The sequence below is a fragment of the Schistocerca nitens genome, chromosome 3 (assembly GCF_023898315.1).
Source record: "Schistocerca nitens isolate TAMUIC-IGC-003100 chromosome 3, iqSchNite1.1, whole genome shotgun sequence".
Taxonomy (NCBI): Eukaryota; Metazoa; Arthropoda; class Insecta; order Orthoptera; family Acrididae; genus Schistocerca; species Schistocerca nitens.
This window is the reverse complement of record NC_064616.1, coordinates 889,737,232-889,756,518: the sequence shown is the minus strand read 5'-3', so window position 1 is coordinate 889,756,518 and position 19,287 is coordinate 889,737,232. Positions and strand designations below refer to the sequence as shown.

The window sequence follows — 19,287 nt, the reverse complement described above, 5'->3', positions numbered from 1 at the left end:
AGTACTATCTGGGGGAGGGGGGGGGGGGAGGAGAGAGAGAGAGAGAAGTGTTTTGATTCAGTTGCAAATGTAGTATGATACTCAACAAGATCTTTTTTTTTTTCCACTAAATGGCAGTGCAGTAAAGTGTCAAATGAGTCTCTGAAGTCACGGAACATGACATCAACTTGAGTGCCGTTGTCTACAGCACTATGGCTCTTACGAAGGACCAGAGCAAGCTGTCTTTTGTTTACCAGTATGTAGCAGTTTTCTAACATGGCTATTACACCATGGCGAGTCTTTCCCATGCCTTAACCACGTTAGTGTTTAATAATAATTGAATAATGCTTAGGATTTTTTTCCGTTTGTACTCTTCACCATCACCATCACTGAATATTTGATGCCGACTACTCACATACTCTCCAATTTGTGTCCTGTCACTCTTGCTAAGCGAAAATATTTTACTACCTTTCTTGACATTCCTCCTAAAACCTGTAGTCATAGTTGCTATCACAGCCTTATGATCACCGATACCTTCTTCTACAATAACCGTTTCGATAAGTTAAGGTCTGTCTATCTACTCAAAGTAATTTACAAACAAGACATTCAGAATAATGTCACGCACCACTCTTTATAGCATGAATCTCCCAATCTATTCCATGGCAAGTTGAAGTCACTCCATTACAGGCAGCATGATCAGGAAAATTACTAATGTTCTGTACATTTTCTCTATCACTACAATTCGTGACACACACACACACACACACACACACACACACACACACACACACACACACACACACACACACACACACACGAGTCTATAAAAGCTTTTGATTACCATTTTTGACCAACCTCTGATGCTTAATTTAACTCAGATTAATTAACATTCAGGATCCGTGATAACCTTACTGTATGTTATCGAAATCTTTACTGAAAAAAATATACAGCCACCACTGGCAACTAACTTATCCTTATGATAAATATTACTGTCTGAACTTAGGATCTCATTGCTGGTCACTTCCAGTTTCAACCCACTTTCTGTTCCCAATACCATCTGGGCATTGTAACCTTCAATAAGCAATACTAATGCTGGGATCTCCCCTTGGATGCTCCAGCGGTTTACTGATTTCATATTAACGTTTTATATATCTGATCTGTGAGGACGAGCATTCTCCGAGTGATGGGGGTCCACTAAAAGTTGGCGGGTCCAGTCAGAGGGGCCAAATTATAAGGTGACGAAGGTAGAACACACAGTAGAAGGTATAAAAGGGCAGGCCAAATCTAAGAACTGGAAAAAACTGAGGGATAAAAGAGTGATCATGGGCCCCAGATTTACAAAACACGAAGAGAGGCCACAAACCAAAATCAACCTGCCCCTGCTCCAGGTGCAAAGCAAAACTTTACAACTGAAAATAAAAACCACTTTCATGCAGAAAACTGAGGACCAGTTCAACCATCCATGAATTCTCTGCTAATATTAAAGACAAGGAATCTTTAAGCTTATACTTAGCACAAGGGGCCAAAGGGGACATTCCACCAATATATGGGACACCATTAGTCTGACTCTACAGCCACATTGTGGGGGTGGCTTGTTACAAAAGAGAAAACAATGGGTGAGCCTAGTACGATTAATGTGTCATATATAAAGGCCAATCGCCTCTTCGGAATTCGCAATGTGGGGGCCTGGAGGCCTGGCAGCAGCGGGGGAAACTATAGAATCACCAGAATGTGGTCATTGTCACGAAGATCATTATGGGATAACCAATGGAGGAAAGCCACAAGAGCAGGGGAACTTTATAACAGAAAAGGTGCCGTGAGCGGCATTGAAGTGGGTAGGGGAACTGTCATTGAGAAGACACAAATCAAAGTCTGCAATAAGTTGGTCAATTAGAAGACCCCTACCCATCGAAGTGGCAGTCCCCCCCCCCCCCCACAGGTGGTGTTGTGTATTGAAGACCCCGAGGAAGAGATATTAGGGCAGGAGATGCTGTATTAAGATAGTCATATCAATACAAGGAAGTGGCACAATAGGAGAGAGGTAGACAATGCAAATGGTGATTACACTTGTACCGCTATTGGTTCCAGGCTGGTATGAAAGGGGATTCGGTCACTAATGACATCAGTGTGAACCAAAGTGTAGATTCCCCTGCCCCAGATGCTACCACGGGGCCAGCACAGTTCCGACAGAATGCACGATAACCACAAAATGTTTGAGTGGTCATCAGACAAGCGTTTCTTGGAGAGCAAGACAGAATGCAGAACAAGAGGAAACAGGTTTCCACTGGATTATTATGGGATGAGAGTCTAGGTTAGACATAAAGAAGCTGAGGGGCGGTCATGTCACTGGGGCAGTGGTCATCAATGAGGATGGGGTGACATCTATAAAAACTGGGTCTGATTTGGGATGAGGAGGAGGGGGTGAAGGCCCTTGGAAAGCTGTGGAAGCCTCGTCCTTTGACTTTCGCTGCTGCTCCTCCTCCTCCTCCTCCTCGCCCTGAGGGAGGGATGACACATTTTCAATTAGGGAATAACTGGCAGCAAAGTCAGGATCGGACAGCAAGCGAGCAGCTTTGGGGCCCTTGGAGCATGGTTCCCTCTTCCGACCTGAGGTTGTAGGCTTCCTATATTGAGAACGCCAGGGAGGAGTGTTCTGAGAGAGAGCCCCATCTCTAGCAGGAGCCAGAGAAGAGGATGTCTTCTCTGAGTGAGGAGGAGGAGGAGGAGGAGGAGTTCCTGGAAGGGAAGGAACAGGGGCCGCTGGGTGGGAAAGAAGGAGGGGGGAGGGAAGGGAAGGGAGGGAAGGGAAGGGAAGGGGGGGAAGATGGGGGGGAAGATGTGGGGTAGGGAGGAGGGGAGGAGGAAAGGGAAGGGAAGGGGGAAAGATGTGGGGTAGGGAGGAGGGGAGTAGGAAGGGGAAGGGGGGGAAGATGTGGGGTAGGGAGGAAGGGTGAGGAGGGGAAGACATGACTGAGGCAAAGGTAGATGCGAGATTCACAGGGTGAAGTCTGAAAAACTGCTTCCAGGCCACTAAGTAACTGAGACAGTCAATTATCTTTATTTCCTGGATTTTTATCCTTTGTATACACTGGACACACTGATGAGTGGGGACAATGGAGACAGTGAGGCAGTGGGGTGCAAGGGCTCCACACATGAAGGGGACAGCCATAGTCACCACAGTTGGAAGTGGTGCATCTCATTGCAAGGACATGTGGCTGAACTTGAAACAACAGATGCAATGCATGGGAGGTGGAACATATGGTTTGATGTCACATCTGTATACCATTACCTTGACCTGCTCGGGCAGGGTATGCCCCCCAAATGCCATGATGAAACCGCCAGTATCTACATGATGGTCCACCGGGATGTCTCCTAAACAGTTGCACACATGGAGGGAGGCTGACTGGCTGGCAGTTGTCTTTATAACAAGGGAGCCGGATCTCATCTTGCTTAAGGACTCAACTCCACCGAACTTGTCCTCAAAGTGTTCCACAAAGAAAAGGGGTTTGGTGGTGTCAAAAGTCTCCCTGTCAGTCCTGGTACAGACTAGGAACTGCAGAAAGGGTTTCGCCCCAAGCCAGCGGACCTGGCCCTCCTTCCAGGGAGTAGTCAAGGATGGCAAGGGCAGAACGGCACATATAGGAACTGAGACAGAACTATTCCTTGGAAGAGACATGGCCACAGCAGAGCAGCCAGAGGTTTTTACACATTTCATGTGTCAAATGTCTGCCCTGGTGCCACCCATTCCAAACAGGGGCTCACCTCGTGGGCGCCAACCAGTGACAGCAATGGCCACCCCTGAAAATATGGGCACTCCTATGCTTGCACGAGGTGTTCGCAGCACAGGTACCAGCAGTGTGGTGTCAGGAGCCTCAGGCAGATGGGTACATAACAGCCCCAGCACACGGACTGGCCATCGAGCTGGTGACCTAGCAAGGAGGCGAAAGGGCTATGGTGGGGAGGGAGGGGGAGGAGTGCAAGGGAGATGAAGGGAAGGGGGAGAACAGCCCACGCCAAAGATACTAGCTAGGGAGGGAGTCCTTCCCCATCCAGCTCACACAACAGATATCAGATTTAGAGATGGAAGTAAAATTTCTGAGGAGGACCAAAAGAGAAGAGTAAATGCAGACAAACCAAAACCACAAGAAGAAGTGAAGTCAAGAGGATATCCTGGCCGGCACAAATATGCACCCCAACAGAGGGAAAAGAAGGGACAAAGGGAAAGGGATAAGGACAGAGGAGGAGGAGGAAGGGGAAGGTAAAGCAGCCAGGAAAAGAAGAAAAACTGCAATAACACATCGTTTTGCAATTTCTTCAGTTTTAATCTACAGTTCAGAACCCATAAGGAGGAGGAGGAGGAGATTAGTGTTTAACGTCCCTTCGACAACGAGGTCATTAGAGACGGAGCACAAGCTCGGATTAGGGAAGGATGGGGAAGGAAATCGGCCGTGCCCTTTCGAAGGAACCATCCCGGCATTTGCCTGAAGTGATCTAGGGAAATCACGGAAAACCTAAATCAAGATGGCCGGACGCGGGATTGAACCCTCGTCCTCCCGAATGCGAGTCCAGTGTGCTAACCACTGCGCCACCTCGCTCGGTCAGAACCCATAAATTGTGGTCAGAATCCACATCTGCCCATGGAAATATCTTACAGTTTAAAATCTGGTTCCAAAATATCTGTCTTACCATTATATAATCTATCTGAAACCTTCCAGTGTCTCCAGGTCTTTTCTGGGTATACAACTTTCTTTTACGATCCTTAAACCATGTATTAGCTATGATTAAATTATGCTCTGTGCAAAATTCTACCAGGCAGCCTCCTCTTTCATTCCTTTCCCCTCAGTCCATATTCACCTACTAGTTTTCCTTCTCTTCCTTTTCCTACCATTGAATTCCAGTCCCCACATTACAATAAATTTTTGTCTCTTTTAACTATCTGAATGATTTCTTTCATCTCATCATACATTTCTTCAATATCTTCATCATCTGCAGAGTTAGTTGGCATATAAACCTGTACTACTGTGGTGGGTGTGGGCTTCGTGTCTATCTTTGCTATGATAATGCATCCACTATGCTGTTCATAGTAGCTTACCTGTGTTCCTATTTTCTCATTCATTATTAAACCAACTCCCGTATTACCCCTATCTGATTTTGTATTCATAACTTGGTATTCACCTGACCAATAGTCCTGTTCATCCTGCTGCTGAACTTCACTAATCCCCACTATAATGAACTTCAACCTATCCATTTCCCTTTTTAAATTTTGTTAACCTACCTGGCAGATTAAGGGGTCTAACATTCCATGCTCCGAACCAGAGAATGCCAGTTTTGTTTCTCCCGATGACTACACCCTCCTTAGTAATCCCTGCCTGGAGATCTAAACAGGGGACTATTTTATCTCCGGAATATGTTACCAAAAAAGAAACCATCATTGTTTTACCATAAAGTAGAGCTGCATACCTTCACGCAAATTTACGGTTGTAGTTTCCCCTTGCTTTCAGCTATTCACAGTATCACCACAAGAAGGCCATTTTGATTGGTGTTACAAGTTCAGATCAATCAATCATACAGTGTGTTGACACTACAACTACTGAAAATGCTGCTGCCCCTCTTCAGGAACCACATGTTTGACTGGCCTCTCAACAGATGCCCTTCCATTGTGGGTGCAGCTACAGTACAGCTATTTGTATCACTCATGCACACAAGCTATTCTACCAATGGCAATGGGTGATCAGGTGTCATGAACACTAAAAGTGAGTATTGGGGGAGGTGTTGAAGCTTATAATTTACTGTTACATTTCAAGAGCAGTATTGCGCGTGTACAAAACAGACCTCAATCAACTTGAAACGCCTTATTCTTTAGTACTGCCCAAATCCTTCAGTTTCTATGTAGTCCACTAGAAAGAAAGATTTAAGGATTCTGGTGTTATGATAGTGTTGCAACCCACTGAATCTGTCAATAGAGGGACGTTATAGTGATGCTGAGAGAACTTTTTTTGTTGACACAAGAATATTCTTATCACAGACGGTTGAATACTTAAGATGATCAGGTTTCAATATAGGCTAATAAACAATTACTGCTCCAACACGTAATTAATGTTAGTGTCCACAAAAAGGAAAAATAGATTAGGCCACATAAAGAAGCATACAGTAAATTTACCTATTAACCCTCACACTGTTCATGAAAGGAACAGGAAACATTATGGTAAATGGTATCCACCACACTACATAAGAGATATACACCACATTACACTGTACAGTGTTTTGTGAAATACTTATGTAAAGGCTGATATCTCTAACGAGAACAGAAAATCCAGTTCAATAGCTGTCAGTATTAAAATGTCTGATTACAGAATTTACCAGACATGATAAATGCAGGTGCGGAATAAAAAATCCAGAAATCCCACATAGTATCTGTCTGAAAATCAATATTCAGAATAGAAAAACTTTGTATAAAACAAATCTTCATTGCGGAAAAAGAAAAAAAATTCTTTATCTAACAAGTCAATATTTTCTATACACAAATTATGAAAACATGGATTACTTGGTGTTTCACCTTCTGGTACATCTACTATAAAATACACTTACATCACAAAACATGTGATAAGTGACTTTAATAACCGTCTAAATGAATGTGTGGCCATACTTACAGAGAAAGATCACCGACTGAAGCTGTGCCTGAACCCTTGACTTCAGATGAATTATGGTGATATATTAACCAGTAGATCAAGTGCAGCACACAGGGTAAGCAGCATGGAGCAAAAATAAGTAACATCACCACAAGTTCAAAAGAGAAAGACTATGAAATTTAGCAGTACAATGAAGGCCAACTGAACTATGACCAGAGTTTATTGTTGTTCACTGAAAGGAAGAGCCATGGCGACTGTATTCCAAGACTGCAACACCTCTGTCCAGATGGAATAAATAAATGACAGCCTAGTTATTGGCCTTGTACCTGCCAAGTATTTTAAAGTCAGAGATTGTCAAAAGTAAGACATTTAATAACTGCAAGTCCAAATTATGCATATCATACTTTGAAATACTCACTGAGAAGTCTCATGTTGAAAGAAACTGCACATGACACTTTGTATCATCTTAGTGGATATTTGAGTGTTAATAGCATGGTACCACAAACAGAGTTATTGAAGCTTAGCATTCATTTTGCAGCGCTGTGCTTGAAAATGTGTGGATAGCTGCAAATAGTGCTAGCTCATTATTCACATGGCAGTTCCAAATAAAATGCAAACCTCTGTATTGCGATTATTTTGGTATCTACAATTATTTACTCAGATTTCATATGAGTATAACTATACATTTTTACACCAATTATATAGTGAAATTGAATTCTTTCAACTCTTTGTGGCATACATGCTGTGTTATATCCATGGACAAGTTAAGGCAGGTATGTGGGTTTGTGTACCATCTGGTGCACACTCTTACATGAGCAGCAACTACATGAATTACCAGAAATATTTCTGCTAGCTCTACAGGCAGATTTCACACACCAAAAATTGAACAAAGTCCATACTTCAAGATGTCCAAAAATCCTTTGTTTTTTAATTATTAATGACAGAACATTCTACTATGTTTTGAAAACATAATGTCTTTCATTTCTACACATGCATGTACTTGGCCCATGAATTCCTGCACCATTTCAAACACTCCTGGATGGTGTCAAATAGGATGGTGTCAAATAGCTTCCACATGCTGATGAAGTGAATTTGAATTAGAAATATCTACTTCATAAATGGGTCATTTTAGGTAACAAAACAGATAATCACCAGATTGAAGTCAGAGGAAAATGCGTATCATGGAACTGGTCCTCCTCCAGTTACCCATCTTTCATGGTAGATACTTAACGTAGCCCAAATTTGACTAAAATGCACTGCAAGTCTCATCATACATAAACAGTTCTCTTATTGGCAGGGGCACATCTGATAGCAAGTGGGGAACAGGGTTCTTAATATAGTCCTTCTAGATAGCATCTTAAGATCTGATAGAAGAAATGAATCCAGCAGACAGTTTACTGAAATTCGTGACCATACCTGAATCTTAAGTAGCGTAACAATTTTCATCTGCCCATAAATGCTAGCTCTGAAAATTAGCTTCTCCATGTCTTCCAAATATTGCTGTACCTATAAACAAGACTGAGGTTACAAACAATGTATTCGCAATTTATGTATCTAACCAATAGTAACCATTTTCCTGTGGTCAGAGATCGGCAGGTGAAATATCTTGCACAGCTGAAGATCATACAGATAAAAACTGTCTACTAAATACCCTCTACAGTAATTTGAGAATAATACCATCTATGCAGTAATTTGAAGATAATCACATTCTCCAGCAATGTGTCTTGTGTTGATATAAATCAGTGTTTACAGCCTGCAGAAGGTGTTTTCTTTGGTAGGACATACAAAAGAATCCTTGTGTACCTGGCTCTACCATTATTTTACTACAGAGCCTGCATGAATAACGCAATGGTAAATAGCAGCAAAAGACAGATGACTCTGCTATCTGTCTGGAATGAGCATTTTGATACAGCCGTGCAGCCTTGCTTTCATCATCATCCGCAAAACCGTATTTGAAAAAAAAAAAGTAATCTACTAGCTCATGAAATAAATATCCTTTCATGGTCAAAAAGGACACCTATCAGGAACTCTCTACCATCACCCAAGCAAAATACATAATGCAGATCAACATCAAATGTAAATATGTCACCATAGCAACACGGTATCATCGATGATACAACAAGCACATTACTAAAACAACTATCAATAATGTCACTCAATTATATCACTAATTTAATTTTAACTGTACGTCAAACTTCAGTTCTAGGATTTTACTTCAAAATGTGTTGAATATTAATTCAGATAAAAATAAATAGAAGGATTTTCAGACATTTGGACTTCTTTGTTATTTTGGCATGAGGAGTTCACTCCAAAAGTTGGGAAGTTCAGATAAATGTACTGGGCACAAGTATCTAAAAACTGTTGTATGCAAAATCACAAAGTGCTTCACAACAAGTTTCTCTTAGTTATTTAATCAATTCCTCTTCTATATATTATTGATATTTCGAGATCCATGTACGTTTGTGGTTCTTGGTATCCTGTAACAATGCATAGAAATCTTGAGAATATGAATTTTGTATACTACCTGGCAATGCTGCTTTCGTCACTTTTCCAACTATTATACAAAGGTGTTTTGATCACTCTATGACAAAATATACTATCAAGGAGAGCAGTATTTTGTTTTACTGGTGCTTTAACAACACAAATGGTATATGCTATCTCTGCTTCTGCTCTGAGGTGCATCCTAGTTTCTGCTTCTGATTACCATTATATCAAATGGCAGCAAGTTCTGAAAAGGCTTGTAAAATTCTCTGTATCATAGGAAATATTCATGAATGCCATAGCAACAAAAAATGTCTTGGCACTTATTTAAAATGTACTCATTCTGCTATTTAATTAAGAATGGCAGATATAGTTCTCCACTACACATCCAACACTTCATAAATAACTTCTACACACCAGGAAACATTTGTGAGTTGGTCCTAGCCTTGTACTACATCATGCTATCATCATCAAAATCTACAAAAAGCTGAAGTATGAACCATTACACAGAAAACAGTACAGTGGCATTGTCTGTTTTAACTCTCACCTTCTCTTCGTAGATCATAAAGATATCTTGAGACACTCATTTTGCTTTTTCTTTGAGATGTACAATTGGAGTTTCCATTCATATAAACTATACTTCACTCAATTTGATCATATAGTTAAGAGACATTGCTGTAACCACTACACAGGGCAATTTAGCCAATCATCTGACCTCAAATCTCAGATGAATTTTAAGGATTTCCCCACAAAAAGACATTCTATTGTCAATGGCTATATCAATTACAGTGACATTGGCATCAACTTTGCTGTTCTCAATGGAACTGTAGTAATTTCTACTGAAAGTGTTCTTGGTCTAAAAGGGAGAAATTCAACTACATTTTACACTCTGAAATACCGATTAGAAATATGAAGAAATTACAATACCTGGGATGTGTGCAACTGAAAATTGGAATGCATATTTATGAGAGATCAGTTTTCACTTTGTACTTCCAAAAACATCATCTGTGGGGAAAATGGTACATTTAAAACCCTTGTTTGTGGTTGTTTTACATAAATTATTTGATGTTTGTTGGTTTAGATTGGGAACTGTTTTTATGGGTTGTCAATTGCTGAGAAAAATACAAAGTGAGCCTAAAACTTTTCCGAAATTCCTACATTTATACTAGCAATTTTCTAGTTTTTGTGTAATAGAAACTGGTCACAATTTTCCCAGGGCATAGCATCAATATATTAACAGTAAGGTAAATAAATGTCGTGTGACTAGGGCCTCCTGTCGGGTAGACCATTCACCAGGTGCAAGTCTTTCAATCTGACGCCACTTCGGCGACTTGTGCGTTGATGGGGATGAAATAATGATGATTACGGCAACACAACACCCAGTCCCTAAGCGGAGAAAATTTCTGACCCAGCCAGTGAAACTTTTATACACCCCTTAACTACTATGGTCATTCACAGGAACACAATTACTATGGAGGGGTCTCACAGACCACATTTTTATACTTTATATATCAAACCAGAATTTTACTGAATATATATATATATATATATATATATATATATATATATATACACACACTCCTGGAAATGGAAAAAAGAACACATTGACACCGGTGTGTCAGACCCACCATACTTGCTCCGGACACTACGAGAGGGCTGTACAAGCAATGATCACACGCACGGCACAGCGGACACACCAGGAACCGCGGTGTTGGCCGTCAAATGGCGCTAGCTGCGCAGCATTTGTGCACCGCCGCCGTCAGTGTCAGCCAGTTTGCCGTGGCATACGGAGCTCCATCGCAGTCTTTAACACTGGTAGCATGCCGCGACAGTGTGGACGTGAACCGTATGTGCAGTTGACGGACTTTGAGCGAGGGCGTATAGTGGGCATGCGGGAGGCCGGGTGGACATACCGCCGAAGTGCTCAACACGTGGGGCGTGAGGTCTCCACAGTACATCGATGTTGTCGCCAGTGGTCGGCGGAAGGTGCACGTGCCCGTCGACCTGGGACCGGACCGCAGCGACGCACGGATGCACGCCAAGACCGTAGGATCCTACGCAGTGCCGTAGGGGACCGCACCGCCACTTCCCAGCAAATTAGGGACACTGTTGCTCCTGGGGTATCGGCGAGGACCATTTGCAACCGTCTCCATGAAGCTGGGCAACGGTCCAGCACACCGTTAGGCCGTCTTCCGCTCACGCCCCAACATCGTGCAGCCCGCCTCCAGTGGTGTCGCGACAGGCGTGAATGGAGGGACGAATGGAGACGTGTCGTCTTCAGCGATGAGTCGCTTCTGCCTTGGTGCCAATGATGGTCGTATGCGTGTTTGGCGCCGTGCAGGTGAGCGCCACAATCAGGGCTGCATACGACTGAGGCACACAGGGCCAACACCCGGCATCATGGTGTGGGGAGCGATCTCCTACACTGGCCGTACACCACCGGTGATCGTCGAGGGGACACTGAATAGTGCACGGTACATCCAAACCATCATCGAACCCATCGTTCTACCATTCCTAGACCGGCAAGGGAACTTGCTGTTCCAACAGGACAATGCACGTCCGCATGTATCCCGTGCCACCCAACGTGCTCTAGAAGGTGTAAGTCAACTACCCTGGCCAGCAAGATCTCCGGATCTGTCCCCCATTGAGCATGTTTTGGACTGGATGAAGCGTCGTCTCACGCGGTCTGCACGTCCAGCACGAACGCTGGTCCAACTGAGGCGCCAGGTGGAAATGGCATGGCAAGCCGTTCCACAGGACTACATTGAGCATCTCTACGATCGTCTCCATGAGAGAATAGCAGTCTGCACTGCTGCTAAAGGTGGATATACACTGTACTAGTGCCGACGTTGTGCATGCTCTGTTGCCTGTGTCTATGTGCCTGTGGTTCTGTCAGTGTGATCATGTGATGTATCTGACCCCAGGAATGTGTCAATAAAGTTTCCCCTTCCTGGGACAATGAATTCACGGTGTTCTTATTTCAATTTCCAGCAGTGTAGTTTCTTGACTTCCTGTCGTTCATTACACTTCTTAGAGGTGGTCTTTGTAGAAATTTGATTTTTATTTTTAAACAATGCAGTATTTTAAACACTTTGACAATTAAAACAAAGCAAAATTTGGAGTACATTTTTATTTTATGAGTTACAAAAATAACAGCAAATAGTTAGCTCTCTACTTACACACAGATTTTCAATAGAGGGATTATATAACTAATTGGCAATATAACTAGGTGGAAAAATCCAACTGGACTTACGATGAATTGTGTGCCACGTCAACTTTCAATTTACGACTCATCTTTGCAATGTAGAGTGAATATTTCAGTCCTTAAGTCTATGAATGGAGAAACTTGGCCACATTTTACTTCTAAAATTATTACATGTAAAAACTAAATATGTGTTCTCATGTGCCACTGAATCCTACTTTAGTCAATTTCCACCTGCAAACACTTCACACAGACCTTCCTGGAACACTCCAAACAAATCTGAACACCATACTGTTGACATGGATATCTGTTTTTCCTCTTCAGATGACGAGGGCAAAAGGCACACATTTTTCGATTTTCGAGTTCTTCTTTCGGTGTCTGAGGCTCATCTTGTAAGTGGAATATTCTTCTGATGGTGTCACTCAACGCTCGTGGCAAGCGTCCAATAGAAATTCTACGCTTCATATGAGGATCAGCTAGGTCTCTTGCTAGAGTCTTCATGAAGCTCAATCTCGACATTACCTCTGCCTTTGGATAAGCTTGATGTACCGCACAACAATTTACACCGCAAGTAACATCCACTAATGTGAAGAAAATGGCCAAAGGCCCTCTTCTTGTCTGGCGACTTGATGAATAAGCTGCAAACCTCTGGTCGAGACAGTCCACACCACCTTTAGTTGTGTTACAAAACAGGATGATCAGTATTGCAGCTGTGGACTTCTTGGGCACGAAGGAAACCAGAGTGATGTCTTCTGTAAAACCGTGAACAGATGTCTTCACACATTTCTTTTTAGGTAAGAAGTTCTGTGGGATCTCCTTTTTGTTCTTTTTCAGTGTACCAACGTATGTGAGACCTTTTTTTGAAAGTTCATTGGCTAGTTCTACTGATGAGTACCAGTTGTCACCTGTAACATTTCTCCTCGTGTTTTCAATGGGTTTCACCAATCGAAGAACAGCCTGTGTGGGAACACTGTGACCTTTTTCATGGCTGGGAAGGGTGTGACCGTTTCTGACTTTTCCAGAACAAATATATGCGTTGTTGCAAGTAATTTGTACGAGCGTCAGTCAAACACTGAACTTTCAGGCCATACTTTGCCGGTTTGTTTGGAATGTACATTCTGAATCCACACCTTCCACGAAAAGGAACAAGCATTTCATCGACACACACTGTTGCACCTACAGAGTAGCAAAGTCGACTGTTTTCGATGAAACGCGAAAAGATTTGTGAAATTGCTGCTGATGTCTATTTTCTTTTTTTCCACTTCATCATCTGGATTGTCAAATTGTAATGGAGACAATAAAAACAGAAGTCTTTCCTTGCTAACAGTGCATCTGAAAACATCTCTGCCCGTTCCATCAGTTGCAAACAAGCTGTAAACAGACTTGTTCCCCGACTTGAAAATGACTGAATACACTAATAGACCACAAGAGCCTCCAATTCAATGACATCAACATCTTGTAGATAGGATAAACGATCGTTAGCATACTGTGTTCTAAACTTAGATATTTTCAGATTTGTCCAATGAATGATTTCGTCTAGAATGTCTGGTGTAAAGAACAGTTTCCATACCTCTAAAACAGCAGGGTTTTCCCCAAGACTTTTTGCCACCTGTCGCAGTCCAGGAAGCTGCAAGACGGTGTTGTGTTGCCTTGTTCTTACGTTAGCTGGTGGCTGATTTTTTCTCCATCCAAAACATCTATTCTTACCGAAGAAGTAAGCTCCATCGTCATCAGCTGTCACATCTTCATCACTTTCAGTTTCCTGCTCTGAATTAGTGATGTGATCACTAAATATCTCAAAATAAGGGTCATTATCGCTGTCATCAAAGTCTTCATCTGAAGATTCAACGGGGAGATCTTGAACATCCACATCTGCCTTACATAACACACGTTCCATAGAAGGCTCAGCTTTCCCCGCCATGGAGAAACTGTAGCATGCAACAAACACACAGCACGCAAACACTATGGTACGTCTGTGAGACCTCTCAAGGCTAATAATTACGAAACAAAGAGCAGCAACAATGCAGGCACGTGTAGCTTGACAGCCAAGAGGAAGGTACACAGAAGAGTCCATTTGGCTTTGCAGGGGTGTGAGAAATATCTCGACACAGAAATTAGTAGCGGTCTGAGAGACTGTCTATAGTAGTTAAGAGATACTGCAGTTCAAAATTCATAATTTTTATGGGATACTTTTTTCCTTCATCTCACTACCACCATTTGCATACCTTCAGTTTCCATATGCCATGTGGCAGAAGCAATTGAAAAGTTGGGGCATGGGGAAAGTGGGATGAAACAGGGGAGGGCTGAAGAATCCAGCTCTAATATGAGGATTGGAACTTAAATAGTGGCAACTAGTTATTCACAACCAATATGAAAGAGTTACATGTTTGCACCTGTTACTGCCCTTCAAAGTAGTCACCAGCGTTGTGTAGAACCCGGTGCCAGCGATGTGGAAGGTGTTAGTGTACCGTTAGCAGAGCCTGTTCTGTTGATGGTGCGAATGGAGTGGTCTACTGCGTGTCTAATCCCTGGAACAGTTTGTGCCATGAAGTGGTTCCTTCATCTTCGGAATCAAATCAAAGTCACAAGGACTAAGGTCCGGGAAGTATGGCAGACGGTACAACACTTCCCAGTCCCATAGACCAAACAGAGCAGCCACAATTTGCACCGTATGCGCCCGCGCATTGTCATGCAAAATGATGGGTGGGATGCGCAGAAAGTGTTGCTGCTTCTTTCGCAAAGCTAGTCGCAGGTGATGCTCCAACAACCAACAGTAATACCGTGCACTGACAGTCTGCCGTATAGGAACGTAATGCGTTAGGATAACACCATCACAGTCATACATGAGAACCACCGTAACTTTAGACCACTCCACTCACACCATCAACAGAATAGGCTCTGCTAACAGTATACTATGTCTTCCACATCGCTGGCAACGGGTTCTAGACAACGCTGGTGACCACTTTGAAGGACAGTAATGGATGCAAACATGTAACTCTTTTGTATCGGTTGTGAATAAATAGTTGCCACTATTTAAGTTCCGACCCTCGTATTTATTCTTTTATGATATTTTAGTTTTCTGTTATTGCCTTTTAGACACAGGATTTTTCTTGAAGCTTGTTCTGTTGTTGTTGTCCCTTCTATGTACTTTGTCTTTCTCCATGTTTATGGTTGTGTGATTTTCTTTTAAAAGTCTTCAAAAAATGCTGAGAAGTTAGCCTCTTATTTCCATCTTCTCATAATATTGGTTTTAAAAAGAAGCAGGTTTGTCCAACACTGTGTTGTTGCACTATAGGCCACATACACAGACGTGAAATCCTATGCAAAATTTGATAGAAAGCATTATAAAAAACAATATAATACTGTAGGTCATGTCATTCAAATTCTTGCCATAATTTTTAAATGAATGTTAAGTTTCCTAAAGATCCAACTAAGCATTACAACATATGACGTGTTGTTAAGACTGACTAACGATGCACCTCTATCCATCCTAACTGGGGTCTGCTCTTGTTGTGGCCAAGGGAAGGGCAATATGAAATTCTGTACATAGATGGGTTCATGAAGAAGATGCACACTGAAGTGATCTAGCATCATGAGTACCACTCACCTCTTATTATAAGTATCAGTAACTCCAGGCAAAAGTTCCAATCAGCTCGGCAAGTGACAACTACCTTCAAATGAAGCATCATTTGTGTATGCTGCAGAATGTTGAAGTGAATTCACAGACTTCCCCACACCTTTTCTACTTCAATTGTAACTGTGCAAGTCTACGGGGGCACTACCATTAATGCTTACATACATCCTTCTGTTAGTGGAATACGTAAATTTCATATCACAAGACAACACTTAGTAACACCATTATCGATTGTGACTAATTGGTACAGTGTAATTAAGTGTATGTATCCATTAAGTGTTTATTCTTTACGAGTTAAGTTCTTTGAATTGTTGGAGGAAAATAGAAATGTGTGATGTATATCTTTGTTTAACTTAACAGTGTGCTTAAATAATGACACTTGATTTAATATGTCTGTTTGTTACAACAAAACTGTAGGTAAATAACTGTTTCATACTTAGGGAGTTGTTTTCCAGGGAAAGAAAAGGCGTAGATAAGCCCCTCCATTACAGAAGGGGCTTGGCGCGCAAGAAAAGGTGGAAATGGCAGTCAATCTGGGTGGAGAGAGAGAGAGAGAGAGAGAGAGAGAGAGAGAGAGAGCACAGTAGACAGTCAGTGACTAACAGTTACATAGTCAACACCGCTGGTGCCAAGTGAGGTGTTCTGAAACCAAATCTATTATGGAATAGCCTCAGATGTGTTTCCGGCTGTAAAATGATGCACTCGCATTTGGAATTGCTCTAAAAATGATTAACTCATCGCCAAGAAGAAATGAAATAGAGCATTAAACCAGTTGAGGAGACCAGATAGCCGCCGCCACGTGCTTGCCACCAAAATCGCGCAACTGTTTCAACAACTTTGGAGAACAGATGTGTATACCAGCATGAACCAGTATGTGTTTTTGCAATAATAATTCAAGTTTTGCAAAATTTGTGTTTGACCGTTGAAATTGTCCTCTTCATGGTACCAAGCAGGGTCCTACCCTAAAAGTGCTAAAGACCGAGTATCCTGTTCAACAAGAAAGGCTAATTTGTTTCATTTCAATGTGCCCAAGTTTCAGTTTCAAAACATATAAAAGTTGCTACTTTCGCAGGTAAAGAGAGAGGTATATAATATTTAACTTATGAAAAGCTTTAACTTGCTATGAACTGCTTTTACTTTGAAAGTGACAAATTTTTAGTACTAATGAACATAAATGTGGTTAATTAAAATCACTTGCTCTACAAGTGGTGTTATAAGGCACTTAATTTTGATCCTATTAGAAATCACCTTGAAGTTAATTAGGTATATTGTCTGTGCAAATGGTAATAAAGCATTGCAAGATAATTAATATCAAGTGGGATTGGAAACCAGTATTATTGTAATGAAAAGTATTTCTGTAAGATGTGCATAGTTGATGATAAAGGAAGGTACAGTTTAAAGACCCCCCCACTTTAATCTTTACTAGCAGGAGAAAGTCAATTTGCATCTGGCTTTGCTAGCGAAATCTGAAACATTACTAAATTGGAGTGAATATGAAACATGTTATTTCAGCGTCATATTATTGCATTTGTGATGTGTATATGAGTGTTAATCAAATTTGAACTCTTGTTAGGTGCCACTTAGTCTTGCGTTGTCTTTGAGAACAATTTTGTGCTGAATTAGTTAAAGGTTGAGGTGATGACTGTAATTAATAAGGGGAAAGTCTCATTTATATTTCTGTGACCGATAACTTATGCTGCTGATAACTATTGCTACCCACTGTGTTATTCGTCTGGTTGTTGTAGGTGTTCATTGCACTTTACTAAGATAGAATTTATGAAAGTTACTTTTGCTACAGTATATACAAATGCATTGAGAATAATGTTTGCACAATATTATGCGTAACTAGGCTGGCGGCCGTTTTTTGATTCATTTGCATTAACTTTATTTATTTCATTTCTTACAAATTTATAATCTATCTGCTTTCTACTAATTGCCACCCTTACGAAATTCATGTTCAGTTCCTTCTATCCGTTAGGATAAAGCACGGTCAAACTTTTCAAAATTCCTCCCATTGGAGGAACATTTATTGCATGTTAAGGTCATATTTGGCATTATACATTGGGGCTGTAGCATTATACTTGGCTTTCCTGTGACATGACTGGAAGTTGTGTTATCAGGAAGCAGGTAGTAGTGTTATACTTGGCGCTGCGTGACAGGACGTTTTTCAATTTTACTCTCAGAGATAGTGCAAAACATAAATATTGAGTGAAATACAACAGTAGAATGAGTAGTAAACATCCAGCAGCTTGAACTTGTAATATATCAGTCAGAATCGTTAGCAGAAAGTTTTCCAGATTTGAAAAGTAAAGATATAAAACAGTAACAGAATAAAAGATGGACACAAAAGTGAGAGTAGACCAGGACAAGCGGTACGGGAAAGTATAGAAAGCATTAGTTGGCAGTAGTTCGACAAATGCAACCACAGATGACGCCATGAGATGGCAGCAGGCTTACGTGGAATATCATAAACATGTAAATGAGCAGATTCAAATAATGAAGTTATTGCAAATGGAACAAGACAGAAAAGGGAACGTGACCAAAGACAGCAGATGTAACAATGAATTGATGGATATGTTTGATTCATGAAAAATCAAAAGCAAAGTGAGTGAGTCGCAACGGGCAGAATTTGGACATGAAAATGAATCAGAAAAGGAAAGTGAAAAAACATTAGATATGACAGAATAGTTAAAAATTTTGGCTGCTCAGATTTCAGCACAAGGTCAACAGATTAACAATCAACTTGCAGCACACAGCAGCAGTATCAACAACCAAACTGAAAAACAGGTTGCTGCACAAAATTATCAAATGAAAACACTGTGTAGCGACATTAACAGTCAAATTAAAACTCTTGAGAAAACACAAGGTAAGCAGATTGAAATGCAGGGGATTAAGATTAGTACGCAAATTGATGAAGTAAATTCGAGAGTAGGTGTTGTGAGCAACACAATCAGGGATTTAAAAAGTGAAATAAATGTTATCAATGGTAATGTTGCCACTATGAAGGGGCAAATAAATGATATTAATGAAAGATTTGACACAGAAGTAATAAAAATCCAAGACCAAATAGAACCTTTAGAAACAACAAAAGTTGACGAAAAAGTGTTCTGTCTCAAAACCGAAGTATTAACTAAATGCAACACCAAAATTGCTCAAATGAGACAATCTGTGACAGAATCCGAAAGAGAGTTGTGTAAACAAGTAACAAACTGCGAACAGAAGTGCGAACAAAACACTTCTCAGATTCAAGGCAAAATGTGTGACCTTATAAGAAAAATAAGAGAACAATCTACATGTCACTGAAAGAATAAGCTATAGCAAGTTATTAGAGGATGAAAAATGTTTCAACCCAGCAATAAGAC

At 41.2% G+C, this 19,287-nt stretch overlaps 1 protein-coding gene across 1 annotated transcript in view; it reads right to left on the bottom strand.

Annotated features, from left to right (window-relative positions):
* Positions 1-19,287, bottom strand: part of LOC126248942 (ubiquitin-conjugating enzyme E2 H) — a 140,508-nt gene that overhangs the window by 103,582 nt on the left and 17,639 nt on the right. The gene's annotated exons all lie outside the window — the stretch shown is intronic.